The 18,515-nt window shown below is 46.4% G+C and overlaps 1 protein-coding gene across 1 annotated transcript in view; it reads left to right on the top strand.

Annotated features, from left to right (window-relative positions):
• The window catches only part of LOC144136190 (neural cell adhesion molecule 1-like), a 408,281-nt gene that overhangs the window by 389,441 nt on the left and 325 nt on the right, over positions 1-18,515 (top strand). The window contains exon 16 of the transcript XR_013315572.1: positions 12,111-12,159. The gene's annotated coding sequence lies outside the window, so the exon portion shown is untranslated. The remainder of the gene's footprint in view (positions 1-12,110; positions 12,160-18,515) is intronic.

Below are 18,515 nucleotides of genomic sequence, written 5' to 3'. Positions count from 1 at the left end.
TCAGTAAGGTCCACCTCTTCGCATACTGGCGAGCACTGAAGTGGAAATTACATGAAACCTTAGAGCACCTGTTTTATTATCCTGGTCTCCATCTTTAAAACAATGCGGTGCAGATGAAGCGCCTATAGTTGTCTATGAGAGGTATGATGCCGTCTCACGGAGTGTTCACCTATCTACTACTATGGCTGGTCACGTCCTAGGAACCGCTAGTATATTCGTTACCTAGTCTGCTGCCAGCTGTGGAATGCGGCTTTCAACGTAGCACAAGCTGCACAGAGTTTTCTTGACAGTCATTCATGCGATGCGGTAAAAGATAAGGCGCGTCAGCCGGGTACCTCTGCACTGCAAAGCATGAAACTACAAAACAAGTCTTCTCTCAAGCATATGAAATTTCGCACTGCTGTCTCCTGCGCTTAAAATACAGGACGGTATAGATTTTACCCGCATCTCTGTCCATATTAGCGCGACTAAAATACAAGGCCCCAACGGGCTCTCTGCATTTTTGCTGTGTCTGTTGTACGGACAGCGAGTTTCTATACTGACGAGGTCTAGATACATTAAAAATGTTTGGTCCCCAGAAACAATTGTCCATAATTCAGGTCGCCCATATTAAAATGGGTCGTATTAACGGGACGCGACTGTACACTATGTTACCACTCATCGCCGCCTTTGCGTGGTACTGCGCATGTGTTTGTGGTGAAGGTCTAGTCGAATGTTTCCGCAAACTACCAGCGCTCTGCTACAGCCACCTCTGCCAGCCTCTCATACGCATGGCCTTTTTTTTTTTTGTGACTATGGCGTTCTGCACGAGTTCGCGGCTTCTATTCACGGCCGTGGAGGCCGCATTTTGATGGATGTTATGTAGTGAAACGTCTTTGAAGTGATATTTATGCGCACAGTAACGATGCCGGAGAGACTGAAATTGTTCAGGAGCCTCACACTACTTCGTGCATGATGTTGTATAGGTGCAGCTTTGGCGCATAAAAATGTTTTAATGCGTCGAAAACTTTCTGTGACGCGCGGCAGGTGCAGGAACAGGGGCGGTGATGCGGTCATCGCACCACCATCGCGGTCCTTATCGGGGAAGATTTTATTCCGTTGTCAGCGAAGAATATTGTGAGGGCGACTCTGGTATTCTGGGCATTCGAGCGGGCAGCTATTGCGAATCTGTTTTGAACAAATGTCATCCCTTTCGGTATTTGAACTCAACGAACACAAAAAGGAAGGCAAATTAGTGTTCAAACTGGCGTTTTGCAGCTGCGTGCCCTGAAGGCGTGCCGACCCTACACGGCTCTTAATTCACTATAAATAACATTTATTTATCCTGTGCAACCTCTAAACAAAAATACCCCATGTCGCTATGTAACGTCATGTCGAAATGTTTACGAAAGAACCAACAAGTCGCACAGACCGTTGGCTTTTTTCGTAAATATACCCTGACCAGCTCCTCAACTCCCTTAGTCCTGTCATATGAAGTCGAAAGGGATGCGCAAAGAGCATGGCACTAGACAAGAGCCTGAGTGTTGAATGATGGCCTCCAACGAGTGGACAACTATGGGTACCTCGGACGAGAATGTAATCAGTCCACAATTCAATGAAGTGATGAATAAAAGGGTGGCAGCGTTTGGGCTAGTCGGTAATCCATGGTTAGATCAAGCGCTCAGAAAAGACTAGGACACATTGGGCTCAAGGACTATTTATTAAGAATTCACCGTTCAACATTCTGTGGTTGAAGCCTTGTAAGCAAGCGCAGGTGAAAAGCCGAGTATAAATTTCCGCTGCTCTCAAGAAATAAAATCAGTTGGAAGTAAGTGCACTGTGTGTCTGTCGCTTTTTGTGTCCTTATCTTTTTGAGCGCGTTCATGATCTAAACATTAATTAAAGAGAACAAATTGCCGGGGTGCCGTCGAATGTATGCGGTCGCGACCAGTAGTGCGTCTCGTATGCTCAAGCCGGTCCGTGAATAAAAAATTTGCCCGGAAGCGGTTGCAATGCCCTGCGACAATGTCACGACAGAAAAGGACAGTTTTACGAAAAGGCGACTCTCTGTATACCACACAGCGCAGTCAGGAAAGCAGCTTCTGAGAAAAAAGCGTATGATAGGGCTCAGTAATGTGCTTTGTACTTGCCGGTTCCGGCACTTCTTGTGTTGGAGTGTGACTCTACTCTGCAGAAAGCGCGCTTGATTTGTAAATTTCGTTCACTCTTTCTCAAAAGTGAAGTGCACATTGTTTTAGTTCAGACAAAAATGTCCATGGGGAGCGTTCACTCACGCTGAGTGGATACCAGCAACAGTTCAGTATTGTCTATGGGCGTGTGGGCGTGGGCGAGGGTTCCTCACAAGTACTTACAAGCACTTCAGCGGTATTACAAATCTGCCCAGGTCACAAAGACGCAGTGGCTGCAGCGACGTTCCAGCCAAGCATAGGTGGGCGATAGCACACACGCGGAAGCACAGCGTTAGCGCAGATTTTCTCGGAAGTGTTGCGATCGTACACCGTCTGCTAAGCTGGCGGACCGGTACCAATCTATGTGTATTTTCTTTCTTAACTGCCACAGTTGCAGCGGCTGATAGCGGGGTCGTATGTATGTATAAAAAGATTAAGCAGGAAGGGGAAAAAAAAAAGCTGCCCTTGTGCAGAGAGTAGTGCTCGCGTACTCCGCTTCATTACGGAGAGATAAGGAGTAACCCTTTCGCGGCCTCGAAAGAACAGCACCTGAGCGCTTCATTCGCACGAAGCCCCGCGTGAAGAGCCAATTGCGCTCGCGCCCCCTCAGCCGGCGGCGGCCGCGTAGGGGTTCGTTTCCGGCGGCTGCACCTGGAGGCCGCCGCGTTGGCGCCAAGACGTTTAACCCTGCATGCGCGTGGACGGAAGTGATGGCCGGCGCTCCATTCCGAGTCGCGGCCCTTGTCCTTCCGTCGCACTGTAATATTTCGCGCGCGCCGTCGCGCCTGCAAGTGGCAGCTTTGTTTGGAAGAGTCGTTATGAGAAACGACGCGGGGAGACCCCGAGTTCATTTGAATCTGGCAATGCCGCCACCATTAGGGGGCAGATGCGGCATCCGGCGGCCGCATCCCGCGCCTGTCCGGGCCGCGCTTGATGTGGAAGACCTCCAGCGGTCCTCAGCTAATTATGCTAATGCTTGTTTTGGGGAAGCGCGCCGGGCGCAGTAACCGCAGGCGCCTCCTCGCTCGGCGGCGCGCTTTTGGCGCGTAGGCTGCGCCCGGGGCTCGGTTTAGCGAGCGCAGCTGGGCCTGGAACGGTTTACGCGGAGCCACCTTTTTTGGCTCTGTTTGGGGGAGCCCGCTGGGAGCGAGGCAGCACGCACCCGGCCTTTATGGTGCGCGCAGCCGCTCGACAGCGCACACTCGCTAAACTTTGGGAGCCCCAGGGCACTTAGCTGCCGCCGCCGGCGCTCTTTTCACCCCCACAATCGTCGCCCAGCGCCGGTGAGCGCGAACGCGAGGACTGCCGGTTAGCGCGGCGGCTCATGTCAAGCGGCCCGTGTTTCGCGCCTCGCCAAAGGCCGCAGACGGCCACGCTTACCGCGTGTCTGCGGAACCTTGCGTTATGTACTCGCAGCCAAAAGTTGTGCAGCAGTGTCGTCGGGCTCACAACGCTGCTCGACAAGGTTTTGAAAGACTCCTGACGCGAAGTTTTCAAGATAAGGTTTCCTTGCCTTCTGATGCCTTGCACCACTTATTTACACCAGCTCGATTGTTTAAACGCATTTCACTTCATTTTAGACAGTATTAGGAAGACCAGAATCGTGAAACTACGAGTCGACGTGATGGCAACAGGAAGCCCACGAAAGCCCATGCGGCAAGCAGGTACCGAGCAAAACGGTGACTTCAGAGGGCGCTACTGCCACGTCAATTATAAGAAAATATGTCAAGCCCCTCTTTGGTGCAACTCAGGACCTACTCTTGTTTCCTCCTTTTGTATGTATACTCATAAAAGTCACCTTGTGCCCGTGACGTCATGCTTTTGTTAACCAGAAGGATACTGAACTAATGCGAGACGGAGTTAGGAACAGCGCCTTCTTGATGGAGAAAACTGTAGCAGCCACTGTGCCTTGTCCACTTGCCATCTTTCCCGCCCGTTCTCAAGGCCGCTGCCCGCTTTTTATAAGAATAGCGGGTAATCATTGCGCTGACGGCACCGCAGGAACACTGTTCCCAAGAGCCGTATTAGCTGAGGCGAATCCCGAGAGAGGATTGCCCGCCCAGTGGAACAAAGGCTTCTCGAGCGCGTTCGGCGGCTCCTGATGCGCGCGCCCTTTTGCAGAAATGGAATTTCTAAGGCGCGGTTGTGGCCGGGCTTTCTTGAATTAGCCTTATCTCCAGCTGCTGCCGATGTGGCTGCGTTATTACGGCCGCTGGCCAGGCGCTGAATTATTTGCGATCAGTTTAGATGGCCGCTTCAGTTCCAGGCCACCGCTGTATGTACCAGCCGTGTTGAAGCCATAGTGCCGCGAAACCTTCTGCTCAGTCCAATAACCTCCATTTCCCTGCACGCTCTGGTTGGGTAATCGGCCGGGGCTTACACTAGCTGCCGCGGAGACCTTCTAATCGTTTCCCAGGCGCTTGAAATTTCCCCGTGCAGGCTGGCTTGGGGGCAAGAAAATTTCAGGTTTCATCTTTCCGTAGCAATATGCTCTTATCGTTTTCTTCGAGTTTTGCGAAAGCATACCGTTTTCTACGTTAGATGAGTATTTCTGACATTCTGTGCGCGAATGAGGCACAAGAGTGACGTCCTGAAAACATGCGAAGTGCTAACAGACATGTCACATATGACGCCTGTGTCTAGTACAGATTTAAAACCTGGACCGATACGAGACCATGGGCTTATACGTTGCACTATAATGGTTGGGACTTTTACGAGAAAGTAAAATGCATTCGTATTAAAAATAAGGTGGAATTAAAAGGAGGCGTACAGACAGACCCAACAAACCATCGCCTTTGGAAAATTGATTGCTTTTAGGCCTCAGTTCTTCTTTCTATCTGTTTGTTTACAATTCTTTTAGTTTTGAAAAAAAAATTGCAGGATGGTCCCCAGTTTCTGACATGAATGATGCAGTGATAGCTGGCTTGTGATCGTGAAGAAATAGAGATGCAGTAGAGCTGATAAATAATAGTGGATGTTCTACCCATCAGGACACCGAAGGGGTAGCCTAGTGGTTAGTGCATCCGCTTCGTATTCAGGAGGTACTGCGCTTGCAGGTGAGAGATGCATTTTTATCGGTCATTGTCCGGGGGTGCGCTCATCAGAGGGTGCTTTCTCCGGGCCTGGAGTAGTGTTCTAGCCTGGAGACGCCACATTTTTGATAACTTTGCCGTAAAATGCGTTAGGGCAGAAAAATAGGACTGCTTACGTGCCGCATATTACAGTAATACTAATACATCTTCCATTTCGAGCACGTCATTATTTCTTTTTATTGCGACAGTGTGCCTCTGGTATAATGTGTTATCGACAAATATAAATACACACTGGACTCTCGAAGGAAGCCCAGTAACGTCCGGTAATGGTGCGCCGTCAGCGGAGCATATAGATTGTACCGTATATAGAGGGGACGCGGAGACCGGAAGTGAAACTTCAATTTTGGTGTAGAGCAATGAAGTTTGGCATTTTTATTGAGATATCTGGTTAATGCTTAGAAATGAAATTTCACTGAAATATCTTAAATAGTTTTGAGGTTATAAATTTTTATATGCTTCATTGCTATACCAAGTTTGCAGAAATCCTGGAATGGCAACAAAGCATAGTAAGAGCCTGCATCATCATCATCAGCCTGACTACGCCCATTGCAAGGCAGATGCATCTCCAATGTCTCTCCAACTAACCCTGTCCTTTGTCAGCTGCACTCACCCTATGCCTGCAAACTTCTTAATCTCATCCGCCCACCTAATTTCCTGCCGCCCCTGCTACGTTTGCCTTCTCTTGGAATCCACTCCGTTACCCTTAAGGACTAGCGGTTATCTTTCCTTCGCATTACATGCCCCGCCCAAGCCCATTTCTTCCTCTTGATTTCTACTAGGAAGTCATTAACCCGCGTTTGTTCCCTCATCCACTCTGCCCGCTTTCGGTCTCTTAACGGTACAGCCTTAAGAGCCTGTAGTCACTCAAGTTTTACTCAAAAGAATGGTCAATGCAGTGACATTTTCTACATAATTTTAACCGCTCTATTTTTTTCTGCATAGAATGTTATATGTCCTCTTGTATAATGCACTCATAATCGTCATGTCAAATACTGACAGAGTGAAAAACTAATAAAGTATTTCAAGAAAGTCGAATATCCCTGCAGAAAGAATTTATCAAGTAATACAATGCAACAAACCCCATAAAAATCGTTCAAGCCATTGTCATGATATGCTCTGCAAGTTGGGCAGTCAGATGAAAAAATTTTGAGAAAACTGGCAGTTTCACGGAGTTTTCAGTCAGTTTCTTGCCGCCTACGGTCTCAAAAACATTTTTAAAGTCAATTCTGGGCTGTTTTCTAAAAAAAATTTCAGAGATATAATTAAAAAGACCTTATAGATACAAAATCTGGTGTTTTCTAAAATCCAATTTTTTTAGAAATTTTCGCGATTCGGTCCCCGTGTCCTCCCTTAATAAATAATTCAAGCTGGAGCCAAAAGAAACAGAGCAAACCACTGTTCCAACCACATTAATGCCCACTGTGCCGACGCGCGGCTACAGCAGCGATATCTGCGTGCATGGACGCAGCGCACCTCTCAGTTTTCTCCACTCAAAGCGTCAATGAAGTCCCAACACCGAAGCCATATTTCGTTTACTTCTGTTCGCGCCTATACTTATTTTGCAGCATTCTGCCTTATATGACAACCAGAATTGAATTACACACGTAGTCAGTCACCATTGCTTAATGCTGCGCTATTAAGGCACTATTTAGCAACATCAAGAAATATTTATTACCGCTAAGAGAAATCTACTTCGAACTATTAACGTAAATGCCAAGCCCACTTCGCAGAAATCACTTGTGTATACAAAAACGCAGCTTGAGTATGCATAACACTGCATTTTCACGACAGCGAGAGACTGATTCATTTCTGTTATCATTTTTCACTATTTAATATCTAGGCACAGTCAATAACACCCACCATGGCATTATTGCTGAGCGTGAAATTTCCTTTTAATGGCACGTCAAGCTCATAGTTTCTACAGTGGCGTCTGACACTTCTCGTCATCATCATCATCATCAGTAGCAGCAGCGTTTCTACTGAGTACGGGCTGTACTCTATACAGAGGCTACCTAAACGTAGCCCATCATTAAACACGACTTCATTTAACCAGCGTAAGCAAAATCAACGTACTCCCCAAAGCTCCCAATCATAGAGTACTACTCACCGTCGCGTAAAACCAAGTATAACTTGCACAGCCATGATTTTTTTCTTTTGCGTTTGTTCTGTAATACGTAACGGCGCCCCTGATAACCCCCATTAGACAAAAATATTTCTACATTTAATAATAAACTGCACTGCGGGGAACGACAAATTCTAAGCCACCGCTTGAATGGGATGCTCACGCTAGGGCCGACGAAATTTGCTTGGCTCCCTCTCCTTCCTCTTTCTTTTTTCCGCTTCCAGATATATACATGTTCGATAAATTCATCCTATATGCACAGGTAGCACTACTTTTGTGTTTTATCGTAATATTTTGCAAAAGAGCAGGTGGTGTTGCCATAAAGGATCCAGTTCCACTTTTCCCCGTTGCACATCAGCCCGCCTAATGCTAATGACTTCACTGAGGTACCTGCGGGGGCAAGAGCTGCGCTTAATATTGGTGTCACACGGCACTCAAGTTAAGGACTTGTGCGCAACTGTACCACTTTCGGCAACCATGCTCCGTTTTCCTCGTTCACATTTGTTCCTTACTTTTTTTCCCACGCGTACGAATGTGTAAATCGAATTGCGCTGCATTATATGCGATTAAATACCTCAATCAGATCGATAAAAGTGCTTTCCCCGCAAGTTTTCCGTCGTACTAGCTGACTTTTACACGAACCTGTTCTTTTTGCCCCGACAGCATACATGCCGAGCCCAGAATCAGGAAACAGTTCGCAATTATATCCACGGGGCTCATTCATAGTGTGCTCACCGCCATCACTGCCGCACTTTTCACCGCGAATTCCGCGCCTTTTCTGCTTCCTTCGACATAAGTGACCGCTTCGCAAGCGGCAGTGTGCCCGAACTATAGGAGCGAGCATGGGGGGTGTTCGGGCTAGACCTTGAAAACTTTATTTCGCCCCGTGAGAATTTCAAGCAGTGTATTGCTAACATACGGTCTTAACCTCCGACTAGCAGGAGCGGGCGGCATGTCACTATAGTGCGTAGGACAGCGAATAAAAACGAACACAAAGCCAGCGTGAGCATTGTAGAGTGAAAAGGAGTGGCCGACGCGTGCAAGTGTGCCTCGCGAGCCTCTAGCAGGCGACGCAAAAGCTTTCTTCATTACTTTCTTTTTCAGAAATCTTCTGATTGGAATAGGGCGAGGCGTATTGATCGCCGGCTGATTAGCGGATCTAGTTAGTGCCGCCGATGCCAAAAGTGTCCGCCTGAGCAAGTTACCCGCTCCTAGAGCCGCTGCGACGGGTAACGAAGGTTGACGCTCTCTCATCAGCGTTCGACTGCGCTCCGCCACGTGCAGCGACGTCAAATATGCGCCTCCTCCCTCTTACCATCCCGCTTTTTTTCTTCTTCTTCTCCTTCTCTCATCTCCTACCTGCGTTGTGATTCTTTTCTTAAGTAACTCTGGCTCTTGTTGCGCACTGCCGGCAGCTCATTACGGCGACTGCAGTGCGCCTGCGCTGACGATGAAAGGTGAAATCGGGGACAAAGTATAAGCTGATGAGATTATCGTCTCAGGCCAGGGTCTACACGCGCAGAAGCTTCAAAAGCTGAGAATGAAACTAAAGGGACTGTTGAAGGCAACTGACAGTGGGACGGAAAACAGTGTAACGAAAAGACGACAAAGACGATTAAAACCTGTAAAATGTTAACTAAGTGTCCTTTGTCTAGTTACTAGCTACAGTGAATTTCGGAGATTTAGGCAAGCTATGACGCTGACGGAATAAGGGTAACTTCAGTGAAGTGAAAAGAGCAGACACACGACAAGAAGTTATGGTAAGCGGAAACACTTGGCGCTTAATCACACACTTTTCGCGCCGAAATACTCAGTTTCTAAAACCGTGTCTATAATGACGTTCCATGAATGCGCCAACTGTAGGACCGTTCGCGATTGAAAAACGCGGCAAGTCGAATTGCAACGTTTGCTAAAGTACAACTGCACCGGTTCATTGCAAGTTTGTCATTGCAAAAACAACAACAGATTTTGAGCGTGCGTGCGTGCGCAAGAGCGCGTGCTCTCTTGTTTGGGTGAGGGACCTTCCTCCAGGGGTGACTTCATTCTGAGCCTTCTCTGAGCAAACGGAATCATTAAAGAAGGTGAATGGTCATGTTGTTTTAAAGCACACTCTTTTTATTAAAGCGTAACACCATACGATTTGACGTTTTATGGCGGAACAGTGTACACGAGACTTCACTATACAGCTGAAATGACAGAATGCATGAGAAGCGGTAGTGAAGTTGGGAGAAAGCATCCAAAAAGTATTAAGAAGTTTTGTTTCCGCCAATGACGCTTAAGTAGCGCCTGTACCGGGAAAGAGAAACAGCAAAAGGAGAGAAAAAACGCACAGAAGGAAACGATAAAGGTGAGCCCCAACACTTTGAAGACTAGCGTGTTGGGGCGAAAGTAATTCCGATGGGATGAAACCGAAAACAGCGAATAAAAGCAACTGCGAAAAAATGGAATAAATGGAAATCACCCACGGAGAAACCCTTAACTGATGTCCACGGGTCCTTAATGATACGCATATAAATACAAAAAGACAAAAGCCAGCATGTATCACGCGTTTGCTCCGTACCGAGTACAACGGAACGCTTTTGCCAGCTGTCGGCTAGCTATGTTAGCTGGCAGCGGCGCTCCGTCTCAAGTCTGGGCCGAGCGTCAATCGAATGTTAAGGTGGCCAGCGCCGCTATCAACATAGTTCCGTGAGTGGCTGCCATTATGTCCCACGTGATGTACAGCTGGGGAGAGCTTGAAGATAACTCGAAAACTTCTGCCTTGCATTTGGCAGGGGTAAGGCCAGAGCCACCATAAACTTTGTACAAACTAGTCGCTGCTACCGTGAAAGTGCCGCACGATTGCCAAGCCCAGTGAATGCAGGCGGAAAATTGTATTTCTACATTTCTCTCTTACTGCTCTAAGTTCGTTTGTTCTAGCACGACTGGCTCTACTGCCGGTCATGTTGTGTCAGGAATTCCTCAATTCCCTGGTCATTGGATGCCACTTTCATTAGTTGATATATGTGAATGATTTGCCCCGTATTACTGCTTATAAAATTCGTCGCTATGCTGACGACTGAGTTTAAATGTTTAGCTGTAAGTCACTAACTGTTTCAACAACCATTGTCGCCGTCAAGAACAAGAGTCATTTGCTAGGTGTTGCGATTAGTGCAGCGCCTGGAAAAAGTTTATAATCGTTAATTTTAATAAAGCCGTCCTCTTGCCATCCGATTACAAATCTTCCCGGTCACTTTTCGGTTATTAATTTAACTATTTGCTCATCAAAATTGTTCTCAGGTGCAAATACCTTGACGCTGCTTTCGCGCACATGTCTTGGTCTACTAATACTGAGTATATTTGTAATAGAGTGCTAAAATATTAGTTAGCTAATGCTCACGTTTACGTATTCTCCGGAAGAAACTAAATTACGAACGCACAAACCGCCTGTCCTGTTCTTGACTATGATTATGCAGGTTGGATCCCTTATAAACACCTTGAAATTAGCAAGATAGAAGACGTCCAAGAGAAGATGTGCTTTACGACTGCGACGTTTTACCCTCTGCGCTGAACCCAACCCTGCTCTCTGCACGTCGCCGGGTCGAATCATAGTATCATTTCATTGTGTAGTATGTTGTTCTATTCGACACTGGAATAACATTTTCGCTTCCACAAGTTGGGCCTCGAGCCATGGGCTAACAAAAGAGGTATTAGCTTCGGTTGTCGCCTGTGCATCCCGAAGTACTTGTCCCCTTAAGTAGTTCTGAGACTGGTTAATTATGTATGTTCCTGCGTTCATTTTTACATGTTATGTGCACTTGTGTGTCGATGAGTGGTTTTTCTTCCCACTGTTGTCGCAGCGCACTTACGCTACAAGAATAATTAATAATTAATTTTTAATTACACGTCAGGTGATGGAGGTCAAAATCCTCGGATGGTGGCCACTCTCTGCGCCTCCTGGAGTGGTCGTGCTTGCGCGACAGATTACAGCAGTGCCCCGTGCTTCTCGCGTCTGTCATTTACGTACTTAATCCTCAGTTCACCACTCCCTTTCTTCTTTCCGTTATGCATCCTCGTTTCCTTCTTCCCAGTGCAGGGTTGCCAACCGGAATCCTCCTCCTGTTATAGCCTCTATGCCTTTTCTTTCCCGTCCCCTTCACTCTCTCTTGGTTAGAGGAAATATTTTTGTGATCCTACTACAGTAATACTAACGGAAGGGGAAGCAGAAAATAGCCCCTGCGCATATATCTGAATTCCGCACGACAGACTTCGCAATAATCCGCGGATGAGGTGTTGACGAGCGCCTTAATCTGCGCACGTTACGCAGGTTTTCATTTAAGTTACAGACTGAATGATTATGAACACGCCATACCTATGTGGGAAGCGCTCCAGGAAGGTGCTGCATGTAATGGGCGAGAATTTTTCTTTTAATTTAAAAATTGCCGCACAATAGCTCTTTCTTTATGCTATAATCAGTCCTTGAAAGGAGATCTCGCACGGTGAAATAGCTTCGAAGCAGTGGGATTTCTTTTCGCAGAAGCGCCGCTCTCCAAATCAGGCTCTTCCAATACTAAGGAACGCTAAAGGAATGGCTGGATTTCGGATGAGAAATATCCCAGTAAATGTATCGCGGATCTATGTCCGCGCCACCGTCGTCCCTGGTGCGCGTATTGTCAGCGATTTTTTTCGTAACTGAGTTCATATTTCTTTTTAATTTCTTACGTTCGCTCTCTGTGTTTCGTTTTGCAGACGCGGAAACAGAAGCTCACTACCCTGCACTTGGCTATCTGTCACACTGGTAAGTACTTCTTTCTGTTACTGGTTTTATTCTACTTGCTCAAGAAACCGAAAGGAACGATGTGTGATGAAAGCCAGGAGCTAGAGATAAATGGTGAGGAGGTCCTCCTTTATCTTTCCTCCGGCCCAAAGTGGGATCCAATTGTCTTATTGTTTCGTTTAAGCAGTGGTACGGTCGGGTGCGTTTGACTCGAGATATCTCGCCGTGCATGTCTCGGCGAAGAAGTAAGAAAAAGCCAGCTCCGCTGTCTTGAAGTCTCTTCAGAATCTTCACTTGCAATGAATGCGATTAAAATGTATCGATCTTGCCTCAGACAAATTTAGAACGTAGATTCTTTTTGCCCAGGGATGTTTGGATAAGCTAATAACAACGTTTGTAATTTCTTTACGTACTGAAAAAGAAAAGGCAAGGTAACAAAAAAGCAAGGATTGTCCAAGGCGATTGTAATAAGGCGATGAATAATAAATGCACACGGCGAAAGCAGGTATCTCAAGAAACGCAGTGTCACTACAGTGTACACTGCTCGGTCGGGGCCGTTGCACTAAATGTTTGCCGTAACTATTACATCTAGTTTAAGAATACATGAAGCTAATATTCCTTAGCCCCTCTGTTCAACTTTCTCTTCTTCTGAGTTCGCGATGCGGCAACAAAGGTAGACAAGGCAAATTTGGTGCCTTCAAGATCGCCAAGGCAAGATAATGTGGTGACGTGAATTCAGTCATGTTTCGAGCCAATGATTACAGTATGTGCTGTTTAACGTCCAAAAATGGCAGTGATTTAAGCATTACAGTAAAGAATAATTATTGCACTCTAATTTAATTTTGTATTGCAAAAGACCTCCGAGGCTTCTTTTTTGAAAAGCTTGTTTAGATCTGTGACAGACAGTAGCGAATAGAGTTATTATGTTTAATTTATGCGGGAGGTTAAAGTTCTTAACATTTATCGTTCTGTTGACACGTTCAACATAAGAATTTCTTGCACACGTTTCCTGATGTATTCGCAAATGCTTCTGTGCAGTCATTTCACTCTTAACTGTGGTGTCTAGGAGCAATCCTCTATGTGTTCAACAGCAGGCAGCCGCGTGTCCCAGCCATGCACTTGTATCGTTCCGAAACGCCTTCTCAGTCTCTGTTGGGCAGTGCTGCTGCGAGCTTGCGAGTGTTTATGCTCTCGTATGGGTGTATGTGTGCGCACGTGCCTTAAAAGCACTAGAGGAAAGGGCGACAGTTGTTGGTCACGAGATAGTGTTGTTGAATCTCAAGATCAACTCATATGATACGAGGCATAGGCGTTTATGATGAAGCCAACACCGTATCGGATGTTTCGCAGGCCAAACCTGTGCATTCATTATTTTTAACAGGGGCTTCGATGCTTACTCCACAGGGGTAGTGAGCGTTAAGTCATCAGGAGTCCATTCCCTTTTTGCCGGCGTGTCTACTCTGCTATCGGGTCAAATGGCAGTTTAGTCATAAAAACGGCAAGCAGTAGCTGACTCCGCCAAACATTGCCACGATCTCTTGTACATTAGACAAAAAAAAATGCTTTATGAACTTTGGCTGCATGGAAGTCGAAAACATATACTTGTTTGCTCCACGCCGCATAGACTAATGATTGTGCTTCCCCGGTAGCTGGCTATTGGTTGAATGAATCTTGTTCTGAACCGAAACTGCGATCCCAATCTGCGGCGACCTATGCGTGGCAGGGAATGACAGCAGGAATCCCGCCCATAACTTTGAAGACGCCTTCACCGCGCTCATCGACGCCCACGCGCATGGAGTCGCGGCTTCTGCGTTGTTTTTATCGGGAAAAAAATATCGGCATGTGTGCTTCACAGACGGCACTACGAACACAACTTGCGCGACGTGCACGCCAACGTAAGACGGCTGTAAGGCACCTTAATTTAGAAATGCCATTCCCGTTCTAAGTTTTTTAAACAGAATATTAAGCGCTATTTTTTTCACTTCCAAAATTCAAATGTGGCATTTCAAGATTAAATTTGTTTAAGGTGGTCATTTTTTCGCAAGGTGCTTTACGGCGAGTATTTCTACTCTGCAGAAGCAGCCAGTGAAAGCGGTCCCCTTGCAAGAGCACGTGTACTTCAACGCTGACACGTGCTGCAGCACAACTGCCACTCATACGACTGCTCGTTTAAGTGCGGCAGGAGATTTTGTGCCCCGAAAAACGTGATCATAAGAATGGGTGCTTCCAGCGCATTTATAAATACCTCTTTTAGACGATCATATCTCTGCAATAAACTGAATAAACAAAATATTTTTTTTATTTTAGCCGCAGTAGCTACTAAACAGAGATAAAGATATTAATTAGTTTTGTGGAGGAAAGGCGCAGTAACTGTTTCACTCCCGGTGGACACTTCATCCGCCCTGTGAGGGAAGGATGAAGGAGGGAGCGTAAGAAGGAAAAGAGAAAGAGACGCCGTAGTGATGGAAGGCTGATAATTAATTTTGACCACCTGAGGTTCTTTAATAATTTAGTGCTTTTTTCATTCTTGTTTCATTGGGCGCTGACTGTACACGTATAATATACACAATCAGCGTCAAGTGAAACGCGAATGCAAAAAGCACGAACAAATTAGCTGCTAGGAGAGAACATGTGGGTGGGATCTATTACCATTTCCAGAACGTTGTTATCGCACCCTCGAAGTGAAAAACGATTGCTCTGCATCTTGTCACCCTCAACTAAAATTATATCATTTTGCTGCTTGCGTTTTAGTTTTCTTGCACACGTTTCTTTTGACGCTGACGCTAGATTAAAGAGTGCATGCCACGAGACGTCTCGGCACTTCCCTTGGCCTGATCAGAGCTCGCACAAGTGAAAGCTGGAGCGCTGAGCCTATGCATTGCCTTTGTACTTGCTGCGAGCGAGTTCCCACTCAAATTTTTTTTCTGCCGGTATGGAAACGCGAATGTCGCAAGAGGACATGCTACAGATCGGGAGCAAGCGTTTCAGAGGACAGCATAGATTTCAACTTCGCGTTTAGGCTGTGTTTCATGAACAGTAGGCGTTGTGCCGAATAATCAGCTTTCTGCATACTGTCAGTTGTGGCTCCGCACACTTTATTTTGCCCTCTAAGAAGCAATGTGCCAAAATTTGTCCTCACTGTAGTTTGACTTACACGCTGTTCTGTACTAGCAAACAGACCTAGCTGGATGTTTATTTTGTTTGTTAAGTGTTTACTAAAATATTTCATCAGTTACGGCAACTGAGTCTCCACTGATTATTGGGCATTAATTAATTTCTCAAACACTGATGCTGAGTGCTATTAAATGTCATTTAAAAGTCAGTCATGTTCAGTGAACCAAATAAAGGGTGATTTTTTTTAAAACTGTCAGATTTTTATTTTAAAAACTGTAAGAGATGCGTCGGTGCGGTCTCTTGGGCTGGATTATATAGCAAGGCAGACATTATGTTCTTAATACGGATCAATAATTAAACGATTAATTTGCTAAAATTAGCGAATAAACCTTTTATTTTTGATTTTAGCAGAAATGTTATAATGCGAATTGATGGCCGTCAACATTGAAGATGAGCCCTGTTTTTAAATTTCCTTTATCGCAATGCGGTTCAAAATACCAAAAATACGCAATTGAAATCTCGTTGAGTTGGCTTTCCCGCATTGAATAATTATAAAATGGGATCTCTTGCACTTCTTATGCATCAAATACATGCGCAATAGATGTATTTGATGATGTAGAAGGAGTTAACGCTCAGCGACGCCATTTTATAATTAGGTAATAAAGGGAAGCCAACTAAACAAGCCTTCTGCTTCTGACGTACTACACGGGCTTCTGACGTACTACATACATTGCCGATTAAGAAAAATTGAAAACAGGGCTCACCATCAATGTTGACAGCAATCAATTTCGCAATATAAGCTTGTCCTCTAAATTAAAAAAGTTTATTAGTTCACTTAAGTTAATAATCGTCTAATTTATGTCCATACAAGGCACACAATGTTCACCTTACTGTACAATTCAGCTCAAGATACCGCACCGCCGCATCTCGCACTGTTTTTAATATAAAAATCTGTAAAAATAAAAAAAATATCAGCCTGTATATGTTTAAAACTGTCTCCTTTACACAAAAAATCACGCAGATATCACACAGAAGCCGTGCGTGAACCATTAAGTAACTGTTTTGTTTTTCATGCACGTACCAACACTAAGTAAATGGGTTCGGGATAGCTTGCGTGTACTAGAAGTAGCGCGGGTGCAGATGACAGCTCTACCGGGGCGCACTGCCTTTAGCGGATGCAAACAAAGCCCTGTCCATCATCTTTGTGCATCAGCGCAGCTCGCAACGCAGCATTAAGTGTCCCTTGACCACAACTGACTGTCATTGCTCTTTTCCTTCTGTTCATTTTCTATCCTATCTCATTTATAGAACGATTATTCTTCCGCGGACAGCCGGCAACACAGGCGTCTGCCTGCGATGCACGTCAGCCAGAGCAGCGCGCTCGAGAGGGAATCAAGAGTGGGAGCATCAAAATAAATAATAAAAAAAGAATGCAGCGAACAGAAAGGGTTGTTTCAAGGAGTGATGCAGCCGCGACGTGGTCCCGAAGGCCGCCTGCACTATGCATTCCGCTCTGGCGGCGAGACAGCGGGGGCGTTGAACGACCGGCGCGCTCGGCTGCTTTCCGTGCGACGCATGCCGGTCGCTCATCAATATGCATCCCGCCCAGGGAGGCTGCCTGTTTGCGACAATTATGCACGTCGTGTACACGGCTACTCCATGCAATGCTCCTCATCAGCGCCCGAGCTGTCGCTCCGGAACCGCTCGTTGATCGCGCGTATGTGACGTGCCGCCCAAGCCGATCTGCGCCGCAGTCGGCCTCTCTCCTTGCCGCCGCGGGACGCCGTGTCTAGCTGAGCGGCAGCCGTCTCGGCGTGGTCGATTTCCTCCCGGCGTTTATTATCTACGCAAGCCCCCATGCTGCTGAGCGCACGTGTGCGCGGGAGAGCGACTCGTTTGGTCGGAACTCTAAATTTATTGACCGCCTCTTGGGGCCTAGCTGCTTGCTTGCGGAACTTAATTCCCAAAACGATTGTGCGGGTAAGCAGGAAGACAAAAGAAACAACTGAGAGACTGCTCTCTCGAAAATTAATGGCGTTACATGGTAGATCTTGACGAAGTCATTTGGGAGTCGAGCACGTCGTGTTCTTTGTTTAGTGGCGAGCGTAGTTCCGACTCACGCGACTGCGGCTTCCCAGCAGGAAAACCTGCCGTTCAGCTCGCACGAAAACAGCTATTGATTGCGCCTGTAATAATTTATTGGCGTCGAAGAGGACGCTGGCGTGCATAAAACTGAAATTAAGCCAGGTGAACAGCGGAAGTCTGGAGAAATTTAACCCGTGCGGTGTGGTTCATGTGCTGAATGTAGAGCGCTAAATCAGGGCGCAAACGTATAATAAAAATAGTCGGTTACAAACAGCAAAACAAACACGTATAAAATCGCGCTTTTGCGTCCATTTCTTGCGGGATCAGAAATTGTGTACTGAAGAATGTCCTCTTGTGACCATGCAATATTAACACAGTCACTTGATGTATACGCTCGTTGTAGCTCGGAGAATTCGATATAACACGCCAAAACATGCGGTGAACACGTTAGCATCCTTTTCAAGGAGCCGTTGACCTATTCGGCTGAAAAGATTTCTTGACACGCACGTTTGTAGCTGCACAGCAACAGACGTAGTTGCAGATCAACAGCCCTGGCTGCTACCCGACGAGCTCGATCTAAAAGGGCGCAAGAGTTCTTCCTGGCTCGAAAGCCACCCCGAGCTCCGTCGACTTGAACTGCTCGATAGAAATTTGCCGGAGATGGTTTGAAAGACTGGTGGTGGTCATTTCACTAATTAGCCGCTGATTTTACGTTCCATTTTACGCGGAACGCCTTTTTCCTTCTTCCACAAAAGTCCTCGCAGTCTACATCGCGAAGGGTCTTCCACCTTCCGGCGTCGCAGACTGCTCTGTGCTTTATAATGCGGCGCTACATTCTCGGCCCAGTGAAGAGTCTCTACTCATTCACAACACTCTGGCTCCATCGCAATTATTACTGAGGTTATGCTCGAGATCAGGGGTCTTCGGCTTAAATATGTTCGAGGCAGTGATGCTCGCTGCTATTCCGCTAACTGAAGGAACGCTGTTAAAACTAACCATTTTCAACAGCGAAACTATAGCAGTTGAGGAAGCTGCGGCCTTAATACCGCTCACCTTCTACATCGAGGTACGATTGCGAAATCGCAGGCAACGCAGGCCACGTAATCGCCGCGTTCAAGAAGTGCACTCCTCCGCACTCGTTTTTGCGATAGTCTATAGGGAAGAAAGTTGAGGTACTC

The sequence above is a fragment of the Amblyomma americanum genome, chromosome 1 (genome assembly GCF_052857255.1).
Source record: "Amblyomma americanum isolate KBUSLIRL-KWMA chromosome 1, ASM5285725v1, whole genome shotgun sequence".
In the NCBI taxonomy this organism is placed as follows: domain Eukaryota; kingdom Metazoa; phylum Arthropoda; class Arachnida; order Ixodida; family Ixodidae; genus Amblyomma; species Amblyomma americanum.
This window is presented reverse-complemented; position numbering and strand designations above follow the sequence as displayed.